Raw genomic sequence first — 20,238 nt, 5'->3', positions numbered from 1 at the left:
TCGTGGTAGAATATCTCTGCTAAACTTTTAAAATTAGAGCCGGATCATCTTAAATGGAAATGAAGATTAAATATTTTTGAATATTTGAATATTTAATAATATTGAAATTAATATTAATTTAAATTCAGAAACACGGAGTAGAAACAGGCCCTTCGGCCCTCCAGTTATATCCTATACACTATGGACAATTTACAAAAGCCAATCAACATAAACCTGTGCAACTTTGGAATGTGGGAGGAAACCGGAGCACCTGGAGAAAACCCACAAAGTCACAGAGAAAACGTATAAACACCATACAAAAAGCACCCTTGGTCAGGATCGAACTCAAGTCTCTGTCACTGTAAGGCGGTAAGTCAGGATCGAACTCAGGTCTCTGTCACTGTAATAAGCAACTGTGTTGCCTTATTCTGCAATTCCCTTCCAAAATGACCGGGGACATTGCAATAATTACGTTTGCAAAATTGCTACTGATGCACCTTCACTTGGGTATCGAGATATCACGATGTCGCTGGGCATTTGAGGTGAAGTGTAGCTCAATCACGATCCATTTGAATAAATGAGGAGAGGAAGGGCTGACGGACTCATTGTTAATTCTGAGCACTATTTAATTTCAATGCCTGAGGTCATGAAAGTCATTCTATTAATGCAAACTTTTGCCTCTCAAATAGCAGTTAATTCCCATAGATACAAAATGTTGGAGTAACTCAGCGGGACAGGCAGCATCTCTGTTCAGAAGGGATGGGTGATGTTTCGGGTCGAGACCCTTCTTCAGACTCTTTAATTCCCATTATTAGGCTGCAGAAGGATTCTTTTCAGAACTAGCCCTGTTCTTGTATATGAGATGCACATCAAATGCCAAACTGGATTCAGTAATTACGAAACAATTCATATTTTAAACATACTCACCTATGAATCAGTGTACTGAATACCAATTTGAAACAGAAAGTTCTGCCACACATGTGCGTCTAATATTCATGGAGATGTCTGAAATTGGTGCCTCCACTATTCCATTCTGAATCCTAATGTCTGGAGCATTACTCTGAACTACGTAACCAATGCGTTGGGCACATCCAGAATCCTATTGTCCCTGGCACCAGTCTGATGCAGGTATTTGGTTCCTCTAATCAGAGTCCAAAGGTCCAAGGCATTCATGTGGAACAGGCAGCAAACACTAATGGGAATCCTGATACAAAGCGTACCAGACCAAAACACCCATTGCTTCCTTGAATGTGTATTCAGCAACCAAGCGTCCAAGCCACGAGCCTAAAACTTGTTAAGTCAAGAGTCAAGACTGTTTATTGTCATGTGTCCCAGATAGAACAATGACATTCTTCCTTGCAGCAGCACTACAGAATATGTAAAAAATAGTACACTGTAAACAGTATAATAAACAAGAAAAAAAGTTCAATGTGTGTATATATACACATACATATACACATATATATACACATATATATACACATATATATATATAAATATGCACCCCTTAATAAGGCAGCACGGTGGCGCAGCGGTAGAAGTTGCTGCTTTACAGCGAATGCAGTGCCGGAGACTCAGGTTCGATCCTGACTACGGGCACCGTTTGTACGGAGTTTGTACGTTCTCCCCGTGACCTGCGTGGGTTTTCTCCGAGATCTTCGGTTTCCTCCCACACTCCAAAGACGTACAGGTTTGAAGGTTAATTGGCTGGGCAAATGTTAAAAAAACCCCTAGTGTGTGTAGGTTAGTGTTAATGTGCGGGGATCGCTGGACGGCGCGAACCCGGTGGGCTGAAGGGCCTGTTTCCGCGCTGTATCTCTAAATCTAAAAAATCTAAAATCTAATCTTATACGTTTCGATAAGATCCCCTCTCATCCTTCTAAATTCCAGTGTATACAAGCCTAGCCGCTTCAGTCTTTCAACATATGACAGTCCTGCCATTCCGGGAATTAACCTAGTAAACCTACACTGCACGCCCTCAATAGCAAGAATATCCTTACTCAAATTTGGAGACCAAAACTGCACACAGAACTCCAGGTGTGGTGTCACTAGGGCCCTGTACAACTGCAGAAGGACTTCTTTGCTCCTATACTCAACTCCGCTTGTTATGAAGGCCAACATTCCATTGGCTTTCTTCACTGCCTGCTGTACCTGCATGCTTCCTTTCAGTGACTGATGCACTAGGACACCCAGATCTCGTTGTACGTCCCCTTTTCCTAACTTGACACCATTCAGATAATAATCTGCCTTCCTATTCTTACCACCAAAGTGGATAACCTCACACTTATCCACATTAAACTGCATCTGCCATGCATCCGCCCATTCGCACAACCTGTCCAAGTCACCCTGCAACCTCATAGCATCTTCCTCACAGTTCACACTGCCACCCAGCTTTGTATCATCTGCAAATTTGCTAATGGTACTTTTAATCCCTTCATCCAAGTCATTGATGTATATTGTAAATAACTGCGGTCCCAGCACCGAGCCTTGCTAGTCACTGCCTGCCATTCTGAAAGGGACCCATTTATCCCCACTCTTTGCTTTCTGTCTGTCAACCAATTCTTTATCCATGTCAGTACCTTACCTCCAATACCATGCGCTCTAATTTTGCCCACCAATCTCCTATGTGGGACCTTGTCAAAGGCTTTCTGAAAGTCGAGGTGCACCACATCCACCGGCACTCCCCTGCCAATTTTCCTAGTTACATCCTCAAAAAATTCCAGAAGATTAGTCAAGCATGATTTCCCCTTCGTAAATCCAAGCTGACTTGGAACGATCCTGTTACTGCTATCCAAATGCTCCCCAATTTCGTCTTTTATAATTGACTCCAGCATCTTCCCCACCACTGATGTCAGACTAACTGGTCTATAATTTCCCGTTTTCTCTCTCCCTCCTTTCTTAAAAATTGGGATAACATTAGCTACCCTCCAATCCACAGGAACTGACCCTGAATCTATAGAACATTGGAAAATGATCACCAATGCGTCCACAATTTCTAGAGCCACCTCCTTAAGCACCCTGGGATGCAGACCATCATGCCCTGGGGATTTATCTGCCTTCAGGACATGGCAGCTGATATTTGTGGAGGATTTGGCACATTGAATAGAATTGAATTGAATTGAATAAATTTTATTAGCCAAGTATGTATTCATACAAGGAATTTGCCTTGGTACTTTGAATCATTGAGAAGGATAACAGAAGTGACAGCAAGCAGAATTTAGATTGATAAAGTCAGTCATCAACAAGAAGAAACAGATCGCTTTTGTGTATATTTTAGATAAAAAATCTTGCAGGATCTTAGACACAAAATGTTGGAGTAACTCAGCGGGACAGGCAGCATCTCTGGAGAGAAGGAATGGGTGACGTTTCGTGTCGAGACCCTAGGGTCTCTTCAGATTGCAACAATGTTAAACATATTGCCTTTGCTGATTCTGCATTTTACTTTGAGAACTCATTACCAGTGAGGGGATGGGAACCTGTGACAGATGACACGGAAAGTTGCCAAGTCAGTGGAAAATCACATTGAAAGGAGACAGCCCTTTGTGAACAACAAAAAGCATTCTCAATCAAGTGTAATAAACCTTCCTGGTTATGATTAATTTTCATCTCAAAGCATCACGTGTCAACTTTGGATAATTATTTTTAGCTTGAGGTTGTGAGATATTTGCTCACATTTAATGTTGGTTGTCCCAATTTGCTTTTCTGTTTTCTGTTCTTTTTACATAATTCTCTTAAGCAATGGAGGATTTTGACACAAATGAACTGTGTTTTGGATGTTATTTGGACCTAATATACAAGTCAGTGTGGTTCCCATTTGAAGAACAATATTTCAGCATTGAAATCAAAGCAAAAAAGTATCAAGTTTTAAATGTGAAGGTTAGAGTTTCACAGTATCTGCGCAGAATTGAAAGGGCATTATTATAATTTAAATTGACTGTGATCAGAATTTAAACCAGCAAATCAACGAGAATTCTAATTGCATTTTTAGTCCTTCATTTTAATAAATAAGAAAGATTTCAAGGAATTTTATTTTTAGTAGAAACTCTATGCACTGTGAAATTCAACCTGTTAATGACACAATCCTGTAGGAAGGAACTGCAGATGCTGGTCACACGTTTGAATGAACCCTGAATGAACACCCAAGAATCCTAGCTCCATCCAGGGCAAAGCAAACTGTATCATTGGTATCTCTCACCCACCACCTCAAATGACCACTCCCTCAACACCAACGCTCTGTGACTGCAGCAGTGAGTACCATCTACAAAACGGGAAGCAGCTAATCACCAAAGTTCTCCGACATCCATGGCAGCGTAGGTTTACTAGGTTAATTCCCGGAATGGCGGGACTGTCATATGTTGAAAGACTGGAGCGACTAGGCTTGTATACACTGGAATTTAGAAGGATGAGAGGAGATCTTATCGAAACGTATAAGATTATTAAGAGGTTGGACATGTTAGAGGCAGGAAACATGTTCCCAATGTTGGGGGAGTCCAGAACAAGGGGCCACAGTTTAAGAATAAGGGGTAGGCCATTTAGAACTGAGATGAGCAAAAACTTTTTCAGTCAGAGAGTTGTGAATCTGTGGAATTCTCTGCCTCAGAAGGCAGTGGAGGCCAATTCTCTGAATGCATTCAAGAGAGAGCTGGATAGAGCTCTTAAGGATAGCGGAGTCAGGGGGTATGGGGAGAAGGCAGGAACGGGGTACTGATTGAGAATGATCAGCCATGATTAAGTTGAATGGCGGTGCTGGCTCGAAGGGCCGAATGGCCTCCTCCTGCACCTATTGTCTATTGTCTATTAACAGTGAATCCCAAATTTATGACCTCTGTATTCATAAAGGACACAAGTCATTGCCAGGAATTGATCCAGTGAAGCATTGCCAGATGGGTGGCGCAGCGGTAGAGTTGCTGCCTTGCAGCGCCAACAGCGCCAGAGACCCAGGTTCAAACAGACGGGTGCTGTCTGTACGGAGTTCGCACGTTCTCCCAATGACCGCGTGGGTTTTCTGCAAGATCTTCGGTTTCCTCCCACACTCCAAAGATGTACAGGGTTGTAGGTTAATTGGCCTGGTATAAATGTATAAATGTATAAATGTAAAAGTGTCCCTAGTGTGTGTAATGTAGTGTTAATATGCGGGGATCGCTGGCCGGCGCGGACTCGGTGGGCCGAAGGGCCTGTTCCCACTGTATCTCTAAACTACACTAAACTAAACTAAACTAATCTAAACTAAACTAAATAAACGTGGGAGAAGACCCTGTGACCCAACTTACTCCAGATTGATGAATATTATCTATTGTTCAGTTGTCCAAGCATTTTTTCACCATATTGCCATACACATTGGTTTTATCCTTTGAGTGTTTACCTTTGCTTAAATGATCTCTAATTCATTCTGAGGCATTTGCAGTGCATCCAAGAACCTCACTCAAACTGGCTTTGAGGAAAGATGCTGGCCTGAAATCTTTCTCAAAGCAAGTTCCAGCTGGAAAACGCAGCAACAAGAGCTTGGCTCATACACTTAAAATCACTTAAGAACCTGTGGATTATAATAATGGAGAATTTGACGGCATCTGAAATACCTTATTATGTTTTAGAAAGGTCTCGACCCGAAACGTCACCCACTCCTTCTCTCCAGAGATGCTGCCCGTCCCGCTGAGTTACTCCACCAATAAGGGGTGGGCCATTTAGAACAGAGATGAGGAAAAACATTTTCAGTCAGAGAGTTGTAAATCTGTGGAATTCTCTGACTCAGAAGGCAGTGGAGGCCAATTCTCTGAATGCATTCAAGAGAGAGCTAGATGGAGCTCTTAAGGATAGCGGAGTCAGGGGGTATGGGGAGAAGGCAGGAACGGGGTACTGATTGAGAATGATCAGCCATGATCACATTGAATGGCGGTGCTAACTTGAAGGGCCGAATGGCTTCCTCCTGCACCTATTGTCTATTGTCATCAGATTTGATCCCATTTCCTATTCTCTTTCTCCTTCCCATCCCAAGTATCAGTTTCACAGAGGGGCAGAGGCATTGACTATGCCCCACCAACCCTTCACTCCCTGGTCCTGCTACAAAGGGGCAGAGGCAACCATTCAGGCTCCCGGGAGCAAGTTCTCTTCTCCTCAGCCAGCATCTCGAGTGAATGACTTGCTTCAACTCCAGTTCTGTGGCGCTGAGGTAGCTGCTGAGACCAATGTGGACTCTGAAGGCTGGTATGTTGAGCAGCACATTATATTTGTCCGGCCAGTGCATGTTCCTGTTGATTCAACGAGGATGCTACATATTTTTAAAGCAGTCTGTAAGAACACCCTTGAAGCCTTTCCTCTATCCTTCTGGTAATTTCTCACTATGATGGAGTTCTATTGCTGGGCCTGTGACCAACTTGGCTCATCCATTAGCACTGGCTGAGTGTGCACAGACTCCTAGAAATGTTGCCCTGCGAGACACTGCTCATGTTAGTCTTCTTATCCTGGAGGATTTTGTAAGGACGGCATTTTGATCCCCTCCAATGCATTGAAGTGCGTGTTGTGGTGCCTCTGAAGTGTTTAGGAGGGTGGGAATCATTGTTCCCGACACATGGGTTTTGAAGTCTATATTTTCTGAAACCTTTCACCTCATACACGCGTAGGTTCTGCTGGCATGTTAACATAGAATTACACAGATGGTGGAATAGTAGTTGGTGAGGGAGGATATCTAACTTTACAACAGGATCTAGATTAGTTGGAAGGGTGGACCAAGGAATAGCAAATGGAATTTTACTCTGACAACTTTGTTTCCTCCTCTTCAAGGGTGAAGCTGCGGTAGAGTTGCTCTCTTACAGCGCCTGAGACCGGGGTTCCATCCTGACTACGGGTGCTGTCTGTATGTAGTTTGTCCGTTCTCCCCATGACCCACGTGGGTTTTCTCCGGGTGCTCGGGTTTTCTTTGGGTGCTCGGGTTTTCTCCCACAGACGTCCAAAGACATACAGGTTTGTAGGTTAATTGGCTTCGGTAAAATTGTAAATTGTCCCTTATGCCGTAGGATAGTGTTAGTGTGCAGGGATCACTGGTCAGTGCGGACTCGGTGGGCTGAAGTACCTGTTTCCGCACTGTACCTCTAAATCTCTAAACTAAGCTGTGAGGTGTTGCACTTGGATATGTCAAACCAGGGCAGGACTTACTCAATTAATGGTAGAATCCTTCAGTGTATTGCAGAACAGAGAGACATGGGGTATAGGTGCATGATTTGCTGAAAGTTGCAATTCAGCTGGAGAGAATTATGAAGAGACATTTGGCATGCTCGTGTTCATTAGAAAGGGTATTGAATTACTAACATTGGGACATCATGACACAGTTATGCAAGTCGTTGGTGATGATGAAGGTCAGCACGCCATACCATTTATTTGCCGTTTAGCTGTCCACATTGAGGTTGGGGGGCTGATGTCCTTGCACCCCTAGGTCCCTCTTGTTCAACAACACTCTCCAGGGCCCTGCTTTTCACTGTGTAAATTCAACCCTCATTTAACCCACCAACTGCAACACTGTGCATTTTGAGTTCCATCTACTCATCCTTAGCCCACTGTCATAGTGGATCTCGGCCCTATTGTAATCTTACGTAACCTTCTTCACCATCAATTGTACCACAAATTTGGATCCAGGGAGAGCTTGCCAACTGGATAGAAAATTGGCTTCATGGAAGTAAGCAGAGGGTGATGGTGGAATGTTGTTTTTCAGATTGGAGGCGTGTGACCAGTGGTGTGCCTCAGGGGTCGGAGCTGGGCCCATGCTGTTTGTAGTGTATGTCAACAATTTAGACGAGAATGCACAAGGCACATTTCATCAGTCTGGGTATTGAGTGTAAGAAGTTGGATGTTACGTTATTGTTGTACAAGATGGTGGTAAGTCCACATTTGGAGTTTTGTGTTCAGTTTTGGTCGTCCTGCAACAGGATAGATGTTGCTGAGGCAGAGGCAGGAAACATGTTCCCAATGTTGGGGGAGTCCAGAACAAGGGGCCACAGTTTAAGAATAAGGGGTAGGCCATTTAGAACTGAGATGAGGAAAAACTTTTTCAGTCAGAGAGTTGTAAATCTGTGGAATTCTCTGCCTCAGAAGGCAGTGGAGGCCAATTCTCTGAATGCATTCAAGAGAGAGCTAGATAGAGCTCTTAAGGATAGCGGAGTCAGGGGGTATGGGGAGAAGGCAGGAACGGGGTACTGATTGAGAATGATCAGCCATGATCACATTGAATGGCGGTGCTGGCTTGAAGGGCCGAATGTCCTCTTCCTGCACCTATTGTCTATTGCTGAGCTGGAAAGAGAGCAGACAAGAATTACCAGGATGTTGCCAAGACTTGAAAGCCCGAGCTACAGGGTGAGGTTGGACAGGTTACGTCTTTATTCCTTGGAACACAGGATGATGTGAGGTGATCTTAAAGAGGTGTTTCCGAACATAAGGGGAACAGATTGGGTAGATGCACAGAGTAGGTAAATCGATAACCAGTGAACATAGGTTGAATGTAAGAGGAGAAAGATTTAATAGGAACCTCAGGGGTAACTTTTTCATATCATATCATATCATATATATATACAGCCGGAAACAGGCCTTTTCGGCCCTCCAAGTCCGTGCCGCCCAGTGATCCCCGTACATTAACACTATCCTACACCCACTAGGGACAATTTTTACATTTACATTTACCCAGCCAATTAACCTACATACCTGTACGTCTTTGGAGTGTGGGAGGAAACCGAAGATCTCGGAGAAAACCCACGCAGGTCACGGGGAGAACGTACAAACTCCTTACAGTGCAGCACCCGTAGTCAGGATCGAACCCGAGTCTCCGGCGCTGCATTCGCTGTAAAGCAGCAACTCTACCGCTGCGCTACCGTGCCGCCCACAGAGGGTGGTAGGTATATGGAACAAGCTACCAGAGGAAGGAGTTGAGGCAGGTACTATAACAACATTCAGCATGGAAACAGGCATTTTGGCCCACCGAGTCCATGCCGACCATCAATCACCTGTACACTAGTTCCGTGTCATCCCACATTCACATCCTACACACTAGGGGAAGTTTACAGGAGCCAATTATTCTCCAAGACTGCACATCTTTGGAATGTGGGAGGTAATCGGATCACCTGAAGAAACCCCACGCGCTCTCAGGGGGAACATACAAACTCGGTACAGACAGCACCTGTAGTCAGATTAAACCCAGGACTCACAGCGCCAGGTCAGATGCTAGCTCTTTCATCTAATGTAATCCCTCTGTCCCATATCTTCCAGTTATGGTTGGAGCTGAGAGCTGCTGCTTTGAAACCTTCAGTCAAGGGAGGACATCAGACAGAATGATTTTCTGTTGAGGAATAATGCTTGAAATGAAACACGGCTCGTGGCAGCAAAGATGCAAACCACTGAATTGTACTGTTTTTGTGCTGGGCACCTTGCACAAGGCGTGTGCTAAATAATCAGTCCCTCGGGCAGCAGGGCAAACTGGGGCACGGTATCTCGGCATATTTTTATGTGAACTTGGCCTGGTTCTCGTTTCTGTGAGAAGTTAAAGTAGTTCATATTTATTTGTCCACACACGCCATTTGAATGACGTTCGTTCAATTCAGCTTCATTCTGGGTGGCTGGTTCTAACATTACACCACATAACCAAGCTTTCGGATATCGAAAGAAGCTACAGCAGAGAACTCAATGGCTGGGAAGTTTTGTTTATACCTAGTGAACAATCTGATTCAGCAAAGTATATAATTAAGTGTTTATGAACCCCTACAGAGCTGTCTTAATAGCTGACTCAGTCACAATAGGCCTTCTGTGCACAGAATGGTGTTCGTCACTGCTTTTACAATGGAACACAAATCCTTTATTAGTAGACGACCTGCTGCACCTTCTTAACGTTTTTGAATACCAGTGGCAAACAGCACTGAGTTAAATTAGATGACCATAATCTTAAGAAGTCACCTATTTTTTTGGTTGGTAGTTAATTCCCACAAGATACATTTAGCTCACCATACTTCCAGTATGTGATCCCATTACCTGTAGGTTCAAGATTCAACTGGGATGGAAGGAAGACCAAATAAGTAATGCCAGAATTTTTTTTTGTTTTGATTTCTTTAGATTGAGAGATACAGCGCAGAAACAGGCCCTTCGGCCCACCGGGTCCGCGCCGCCCAGCGATCCCCGCACATTAACACCCACTAGGGACAATTTTTACATTCACCCAGCCAATTAACCTACATACCTGTACGTCTTTGGAGTGTGGGAGGAAACCGAAGATCTCGGAGAAAACCCACGCAGGTCACGGGGAGAATGTACAAACTCCGTACAGACGGCGCCCGTAGTCAGGATCGAACCTGAGTCTCCGGCGCTGCATTCGCTGTAAGGCAGCAACTCTACCGCTGCGCCACCGTGCCACCGTATTATTGGTTAGAAAAACAGAAAACACAAGGTTATCAGAGGGTGACAAAAGACATAACCAGTCGTGCACAAAGGCACTGTCCCTAATTAACCCATTCCCTGCCAACTGGGAGTAAATCCCATCCCAAAAATCCTTCCCAATAGCTTCCCTACCACTGACACGAGACTCAACGGCCTGTAATACCATGCATTCTATACTTCCCTTCTTAAATAAAGAACAACATTAATTACTCTTCAGTCCTCTGGGACCTTGCCAGTGGCTGGTTAAGACCAAAGATACTAGAGGAACAAGATCGACCGCTCGACCCTAAAAAACGTAGTATGTCATGGCGCCATTTTAGTAGGCAGAACCTTGCAAAAACATTTTAAAAGAAAAATAACAAAAATCTGTGAATTGATAGATGAGATATATTCTGCATTTTAATGGTATCATCACACATACTGTTCCCCCAAAACACTGATTACACTGCGAGAGGAATAGCGAACGGCGGATTTTGCCTACTAAAATGGTGGACGTTACGCTCCTTTGCGTACTACACTTCAGTATAGGCGATTTCAACGGAGTGGTCCATCTTGTTCCTCTAGTATCTTTGGTTAAGACACAAATATCTTCATCAAGGCGCCCGCAATCTCTTTTCCTGCCTCTCTCAATAACCTGTGATCTCAAAATATCCCATCTGGTTAGAGTCATAGAGTCATACAGCGTGGAAACAGGCCCTTCTGCCCAACTTGGCTATGCTGACCAACATGCCCCATCTAAACTAGTCCCACCTGCCTGCATTTGGCCCATATCCCTCTAAACCTATCCCATCCGTGTACCTGTTTAAATGTTTCTTCAAAAACTGTGATGGCACCTGCCTCAACTACCTTCTCCTACAGCTCGTTCCATATACCTACCAGACTTTGTGTAGAAGAGTGACCAATACTGAATACAATACTCTAAATGTGGCCTTACCAATATCATGTAGGTTACATGACTTCCCAACTTTTATACTCAGCACTCTGATTAATGAAGGCCAATGCGCCAAAGGTCCTCTTGACCACCATATCTACTTGTCATGCCACTTTCAAGGAACTATGTATCTGCACTCCTAGATCCCTCTGCTGCAACACCGCCCTGAGCCCCTCCCACTCACTGTGTAGGTCCTGCCTAGTTTGGCTTCCAATTTCGTCCAGGTACTGGGGATTTAACCACTTTAATGCTCTTCAAGAGCCCCTCCTTCTTAATCTCTCACTGACCGTGCATATTAGTATTCTCTGATCTCACTGTGGCAATAAAGGGCCTTTCTCTGGCTAGCTGCCAGTGACTAGCGGAGTTCCGCAAGGGTCGGTGCTGGGGCCGCTACTCTTCATGTTGTATATCAATAATTTGGATGAGGGAATTGAAGGCATTGTGACCAAGTTTGCAGATCATACGAAGATAGGTGGAGGGGCAGGTAGCGTAGAGAAAGCAGGGACTCTGCAGAAGGACTTGGGCAGGTTGGGAGAGTGGGCAAAGGAGTGGCAGATGGAATACAGCGTAGCAAAGTGTGGAGTCATGCATTTTAGGAGTAGGAATAAAGGCGTAGACTATTTTCTAAATGGGGAGAAAATTCAGAAATCAGAGATGCAAAGGGACTTGGGAGTGCTGGTGCAGGATTCCCAAAAAGTTAATTTGCAAGTCGAATCGGTAGTAAGGAAGGGCAATTCAATGCTAACATTTATTTCGAGAGGGCTCGAACATTAACACAAGGATGTAATGCTGAAGCTTTATAAGGCACTGGTCAGACCTAATTTGGAGTATTGTGAGCAGTTTAGGCCCCCATTTCTGAGGAAGGATGTGCTGGCATTGGAGAGGGTCCAGAGGAGGTTTACGAGAATGATCCCAGGGATGAGTGGGTTAACATTTGATGAGCATTTGATGGCATTGGGCCTGTACTCGCTAGAGTTTAGAAGGATGAGGTGGGACCTCATGGAAACTTACTGAATAGTGAAAGGCCTTGATAAGAGTGGATGACGAGAGGATGTTTTCATTTGTGGGAGAGTCTAGGACTAGAGACCATAGCCTCAGAATAAAAGGATGTACCTTTAAAAAGGAGATGAGGAATAATTTATTTAGCCAGAGGGTGGTGAATCGGTGACATTCATTGCCACAGAAGGCTGTGGAAGCCGTCAATGGATATTTTTAAAGTGGAGATTGATAGCTTCTTGATTAGTAAGGGTGTCAGGGGTTATGGGGCGAAGGCAGGAGAATGGGGTTGAGAGGGAAAGATAGATCAGCCATGATTGAATGGTGGAGTAGACTTGATGGGCTGAATGGCTTCATTCTGCTCCTAGAATTTATGAACTTATGAGCTGCCCCCCATATCTTTTTCCTTGATGAAAACAGATGCAATGTTCTTGTTTAGTACCTCACCTATATCCCCAGTTTCCAAGCACAAATTCCCTGTTCATCCAACCTTCTCCCTATTCAATCCTATGCCAGGATTCTGTTTGTGGACTTTAGCTCTGCATTCAACACCATTGTGCCAGAGCTACTACACTACAAACTCTCCCAGCTGACTGTGCCTGAACCCCTCTGTCAGTGGATCAATAACTTCCTGACGGACAGGAAGCAGCATGTGAGGCTGGGAAAGCACATCTCGGACCCGCAGACACTCAGCATAGGAGCACCGCAAGGCTGCGTACTCTCCCCTCTCCTTTACTCTCTCTACACCAACGACTGCACCTCCACAGACTCCTCTGTCAAGCTCCTCAAGTTTGCGGATGACACAACCCTGATTGGACTGATCCAGGATGGGGAGGATTCTGCCTACAGACAGGAAGTGACACAGCTGGCGTCCTGGTGCCATCGCAACAACCCGGAGCTCAATGCTCTCAAGACAGTGGAACTAATTGTAGACTTTCAAAGAGATCCCCCTCCCCTCCCCCCACTCACCATCAACAATACCATAGCCACATCTGTGGAGTCATTTACGTTCCTTGGAACCATCATCTCCAGGGACCTTAAATGGGGGGGGGCACCTTAGAGTCCACAGTCAAAAAGGCCCAACAGAAGATGTACTTCCTGCGGCAGCTGAGAAAACACAATCTGCCACAGGCAATGATGGTCCAATTCTATACTGCATTCATTGAGTCCGTCCTCACCTTCTCCATCATGGTCTGGTTTGGCTCAGCCACCAAGCACGACATCCGGAGGCTGCAGCGCATCGTTCGCACAGCTGAGAAGGTTGTTGGCTGCAACCTTCCCCCCATTGACGAACTGTACACTGCAAGGGCCAGGAAGCGAGCGGGCAAGATCATCTCTGACCCCTCTCACCCTGGCCACAAACTCTTCGAAGCACTTCCCTCTGGAAGGCGACTCCGGACTGTCAAAGCAGCCACAGCCAGACATAAAAACAGATTTTTTCCACGAGCAGTAACTCTACTCAACAACTAAAAGTCTGGAGCCTTTTGCTCTGGTATTTTGTTTCATTCTTCACATGTTTAAACTATAATGTGTTTTTCATGTTTTAATGTTTTATGTTTTATTCTTAATTATTTACTGTATGTCGTGTTGTTACTTGCGAGCAAAGCACCAAGGCACATTCCTTGTATGTGTACATACTTGGCTAATAAAATTTATTCAATTCAATTCAATTCAATTCAACCCATCAGTATCACCGTATTTTTCACCTTTCCCTGCCTTTCTTTCCTGGCTCTATTTACTGGCCCTAACCTCTTCCTTCCCATCACTCCTTCCAACTTCTGCCCTGCCACTTTGCTTCCCCCCCTGCATCTCTGGTTTAAGCCCTACTGAGTAGCACTAGTGAATCTCCCCAGCAAGGATATTAGTTCCCCTCCAGTTCAGGTGCAACACTTCCTCGTGCAGGTGCACAAAGATGTTCGGCTGCTTTCTCTCCCCTTCGAGAATGTTCTGTAGTCGCTTTGAGACATCCTGGACTCTGGCAGTGTGGAGGTAACACACCATCCTGGAGTCTCGTTTGCTGCCACAGAACCTCCTGTCTATGCCCCTAACTAACAATCACCTACCGCTGTGGCTGTGCCTGACTTTTCCCTTTCCTGCTGTGCCTCAGACCCAGTCCAGACACTGCAAACTGGAAAAACACAAAGTGCTGGAGTAACTCAACGGGTCGGGCAGCATCTCTGGAGAACATGAATAAGTGATGTTTCGGGTTGGGACCCTTCTTCAGACTAATGACCGAGCCAATCAAACATCTGCTTTTAAATGTCCCTCGTTTAAAAAAAATTAAAGCCTTAATTAAAAATGGCTCTTTCCAATTGCAAACAGCTCTTTCTCTCAACTCTGTGCTTTATGTTACAGATTTTTATCTTTTAAATCAATTCAGTATATACGTAACACAGTTTAGCCACACCTCTCATCTGGTTCCTAGCATTGAGCCTCTGCTTCCGTGTTTCATTGTAATGCAAGTGTAACACCAAAAGATGGAGCCACATTTACTCTATTCAATATTGAGAAACACGGAACTGGACATGCTGGTTTACATTAGGCACAAAGTGCTGGAGTAACTCAGTGGGTCAGACTGAAGAGCCCCTCACCTGTGTCCACCTATAACTCACTAGGCCTTGGCTTGCCCCTTCTCCTTTCCAGCCTTCCCTCGAACCTCCACCACAAACAGTCTGAAGAATGGTCCCGACCCGAAACGTCAGCTACGCTTGTTCTTCAGAGGTGCTGCCTAACCCGCTGAGTCACTCCAGCACTTTGTGTTTTTCCTATTCAATATTATTAGGTTGCATCACACTGATACCTTTTAGTAGAGGTCTGTAGACTGTCTGCTGTTTGGACATAAGCATCTTTCAGACTCCACTCCAGTCTTGGAGCATGGAGGTGGGGAGTGCAGCGTTTCTCAGTGATGGATGTACATTGCAGCATCCTGGGTTCGCCCCACCACTGAGTCCAGAGGTGCCAATTCATCTGGCTTTTCTGATTGAAACCAGTTGTTATTGTGAATTGGTCACTGACCTTCATTAAAAAGAGGGCGGGACAGCGACACAGCAGAAGAGTTGCTGCCTTACAGCGCCAGGGACCCAGGTACGATCCAGACTACGGCCGCTGTTTGTTTGTACGTTCGCCCTGTGATCCTGTGGGCTTTCTCCGGGTACTCCGGTTTCCTCCCACATGCCACAGACGTGCGGGTTTGCAGGTTAATTGGCTTCTGTTAATTGTAAAATGAACCCAAGTGTGTAGGATAGTGTAAGATAGGTGTACGGGCTTATCGTTGGGTGGCAATGACCCAGTGGCCTGATGGGCCTGTTTCCACGCTGTATCTCAAAAGTAAAGTCTAAAGTCCAAATCTCCAAATTTCAACTATTGTTAAATTACATTGAGCTATGTAACAATGTCTACATGTGAAAAGATGATCAACTATTTTTATTTATTTTTCTTTAATCCATTGTATATTAATAGTGGGGTTTTTTTCAAAATTGGCCAGGATAGGCAACAAAACTTCATCCAAGATAATTCTCAACACAGGACACACTGACAGGAATACGTTCTCAGCTCCCTATGCCTCTGTGGCCTAATTCTGCTCCAACTCCATTTCCAGGTTTGCCGATGACACCACTGGAGTAGGCCAGATCTTGAACAATGACGAGATGCAGTACAGGAAGATATCGGGAGCTTTGTGTGAAGACACCAACCTCTCCCTCAACGGAGCTAATTGTGCAGGAAGGAACTGCAGATGCTGGAAACCAAAGATAGACACAAAAAGCTGGAGCAACTCAGCGGGTCAGATAACATCTCTGGAGAAAAGGAATAGGTGATGTTTCAGGTCGAGACCCTTCTTCAGACTGAGTCAGAAGAAAGGGAAACGCGAGATATAGACAGTAATGCGGAGACATAGAACAAATGAATGAAAGCTATGAAAAAAAATACCAATGATAAAGGAAACAAGCCATTGTTAGCTGTGTTCTAGGTGAAAACGAGTTACAGACAATGAGACTTAACAAGATGACTTTGAAGCTGATATGAAGCTGAGGGGTGGAGAGAGAGGGGATGCAAGGGTTACTTGAAGTTAGAGAAATCAATGTTCATACCGCTGGGTTGTAAGCTAATTATCAACTTCAGGAACCAAGATGGAGTACCCACCCCAATCAGCAACAATGGTGCTGAAGTGGGTGAGTGTTTCAGGCCCCTTGATGTAAATATCACCATCACTTTGTCATAGACTAACCACGTTAAAACTATGATGAATACCTCTACTTCTTCACAGGACTAACGAAGTTCGGCCACAACTTCTACAGGTGCATCGCAGAAAGGATCCTATCAGGATGCATCACAGCCTGGTCTGGCAACAGCTCTGCCCAAAATGGCAAGAAATTGCAGAGTTGTAGATGTAGCCCAGTCCATCGCACAGACCAGCCTTCCACCATCAACCCCCTCTACATTTCGATCAGCCTCAGCAAAGAAGCCCACATGCTCAAGTACCTTTTTCACCCCAGTCATTCCCAGTTTTTCCCTCATCCATTGAGCAGAAAATTCAAAAGCTTGAAACCAAGCTTCAGGGACAGTTTCTTCACTACTTTTATCAGATGGCTGAACAGCCTTCCCATAAGGTTGGATAGAGACCCGATCTTCCAACCTACCACACAGTGGAGCTCAGGCTTTTCCCCTGTATTTGTAACACTATAATGCTGCACATTACTTTTTACACTTGTCACTACACTTTTATCTGCACGATCAGTTGTACTTCTGTATGACTTGATGGTACTCCTGTATCATATGATTTGATAGGATAGCACAGACAGAAAGCTTCTCATTGTATATAAGTACACGTGATAACAATAAACCAATACCCATACTAATCATTTTCATTAAACTTGTCAATGTTTTATTGCTGAACTTGATCTTTACTAATGTTTTTTTAATGGATGATTTAGCATATGGGAGGAGTGGGAGTGGGAGTTAAATGTACAGAGGAAAGAAAAGAGTGAGGGTGAAATATGGGGTAAATTTGGGGGAGAGGGAGGGAGTTAGGTATGACTTGAAATTGGTGCATTCACTGTTCATTCCATTGTTTTAGGCTACTCAATGTGAGCTTTAGTTTAGTTTAGAGATACAGCACGAAAACAGGCTCTTTCGGCCCACCGGGCCGACCAGCGATCCCCACACATTAACAGAGGAAAGACCTAATCTCTCGATGGTCGTGAATGCTTTTTGCTGTTGGGAGGGTGATGTCCAAATGCATGCCCGTACATCGGCATCGAGCTGAACATCCACAGCGTCTACATTACAGCATTCAGATACGACATGTTCTTCCAACATGAGATGAGTGGCACGGTGGTGCAACGGTAGAGTTGCTGCCTTACAGCGCTTACAGCGCCAGAGACCCGGGTTTGATCCCGGCTACGGGCGCTGTCTGTACGGAGTTTGTACGGTTCTCCCTGTGACCACATGGGTTTTCTCAGAGATGGGCGGCACAGTGGCGCAGCAGTAGAGTTGCTGCCTTACAGCGAATGCAGCGCCGGAGACTCAGGTTCGATCCTGACTACGGGCGCCGTCTGTACGGAGTTTGTACGTTCTCCCCGTGACCTGCGTGGGTTTTCTCCGAGATCTTCGGTTTCCTCCCACACTCCAAAGACGTACAGGTATGTAGGTTAATTGGCTGGGTAAAATGTAAAAATTGTCCCTAGTGTGTGTAGGATAGTGTTAATGTGCGGGGATCGCTGGGCGGCGCGGACTCGGTGGGCCGAAGGGCCTGTTTCCGCGCTGTATCTCTAAATCTAAAAATCTAAAATCTAAATCTTCGGTTTCCTCCCACACTCCAAACATGTACAGGTTTGTAGGTTAATTGGCTTGGTAGGATAGTGTTAATGTGCATGGATCGCAGGGATGTGCAGACTCGGTGGGCCGAAGGGCCTGTTTTGCGCTGTATCTCTGAAACTAAAACTAAAAACTAAAACTAAATGAATTTAAGAAGGTGTAGGTGGCAGGAGACCCAGTACATTGTCTGAGTATAGATAGGAACACACTGTCCTGTGATTGTTTCTGCCTGCTGTGAAATTCAAGTGATCTAATATACTCACCAACCATGCTGATGCGTCAAAAAGCTGGCGTAAAATTTGTCAATCAAGAGGACAAGACGTAGAAACAAAATTTCGGACTTCGTTGATAAAATATTAAATCTAAGATTTCAAATAATGTGGGGGGATTATTTTCCACATGGAGGCGAAAGGATGCGAGACAAAAAAAAATAGACCATGTGATTGTTCAACAATACATTAAAAAGGAGATTGAAGGAAAAAGACTATAATGAACAGCAAAATGTGGGAGGCGCATGGGATTAGGATCCTACTAATGTGAGGACTAACTGCAAACTGGGGCTACACAGTAGCTTGTTATTGTGTTACTGTGTTAAAATTTCTCTATGATTCAATGGATCTGAGTGAAGACAAGCACAGCAATTTCCAAATAAAACAGGTCCATATAATGATTTAGAACACAAGACTTAATTAGAGAATAATCTTAAAATTAAGCTCATAATTAGTATCAAGAATGATGTGGAGTAAAAGATTATGTTTAGGTACAATATTACGACTTAACAGAATGAAAGGATTTTTGAATGCTGCAATTATAAATTATTAGTGTTTCAGTTTGCTGACAATGTGGGCAAATTACATCCACCCTTGGTTTGTGGGTTCTGACAAACCAATCTGAAACCAATTTGGGCGGTACGGCGGCACAGCGGTCAAGTTGCTGCCTTACAGCACTTACAGCGCCAGAGATCCGGGTTCAATTCTGACTATGGGTGGAGTTTGTACATTCTGACCGCATGGGTTTTCTCCAAGATCTTCGGTTTGCTCCCACACTCCAAAGACGTACAGGTTTGTAGGTTAATTGGCTTGGTATAGGTGTAAATTGTCCCTCGTGTGTGCAGGATAGTGTTATTGTACGGGCATCGCTGGTTGATGCGGACTCCATGAGCCAAAGGGCCTGTTTTTACGCTGTATCTCTAAACTAAACTAAACTAAACTAAACTAAACTAAACTAAACTAAACTAAACTAAACTAAACTAAACTAAACTAAACTAAACTAAACTAAACTAAACTAAACTAAACTAAACTAAACTAAACTAAACTAAACTAAACTAAACTAAACTAAACTGCAGCTGCACCACATTTGGATCACCGCTGCCACCCTAGGGAAGATAGATGGGTAGTTTGCAAGGTGCTACATTTTTGCCTCTTCTGTAGTACCTCTGTATGCAGCAGATGCATGGACTCAATATTGTGTACATCATGCCAAATGCTCCTATTCCATGGGCCAATAATTCAAGTGAATGAGTGGGAATGTTGATTTTTTTCAGGAAATCCTTGAGCATATCCTTTCTCTGGCTTCCAATTGTTCATGACAGAACTCAGCAAATAGGGTTTGAAGGGTCTCGACCCGAAACGTCACCAATTCCTTTTCTCCAGAGATGCTGCGTGATCCGCTGAGTTACTCTAGATTTTAGTGTCTTTCTTCGGTCTAAACCAGCCTCTGCAGTTCCATCCTACACAAGGTTTGTTACTGGGTGTGCGAATTATGTGACTTGAGAAACAACTTTGTGCAATGGGTGTGCAGTGCTAGAATGTTTTATTAAAGTGAGACGGGGAAAGTTTAATAGAGATGTGCATGTTTTTGTTTTACACAGAGTAGTGAGGGCCTTGGAATGCACTGCCAGGGGTGGTGGTGGAGGCAGATCCGATAGTGGCAATTAAGAGGTTTTTAGATAGGCACTTGGACGTGCAGGGAATAGAGGGATATGGATATGTACAGGCAGATGAGATTAGTTGGCATCATGTTCGCTGCGAGCATTGTGAGCCCAAGGGCCCGTTCCTGTGCTGTACTGTTCTAGGTTCTATGTTGGACTGGAAGATTCAATTGGCACTGATTCA

The sequence above is a fragment of the Rhinoraja longicauda genome, chromosome 15 (assembly GCF_053455715.1).
Source record: "Rhinoraja longicauda isolate Sanriku21f chromosome 15, sRhiLon1.1, whole genome shotgun sequence".
NCBI classification, from domain to species: domain Eukaryota; kingdom Metazoa; phylum Chordata; class Chondrichthyes; order Rajiformes; family Arhynchobatidae; genus Rhinoraja; species Rhinoraja longicauda.
This window is presented reverse-complemented; position numbering follows the sequence as displayed.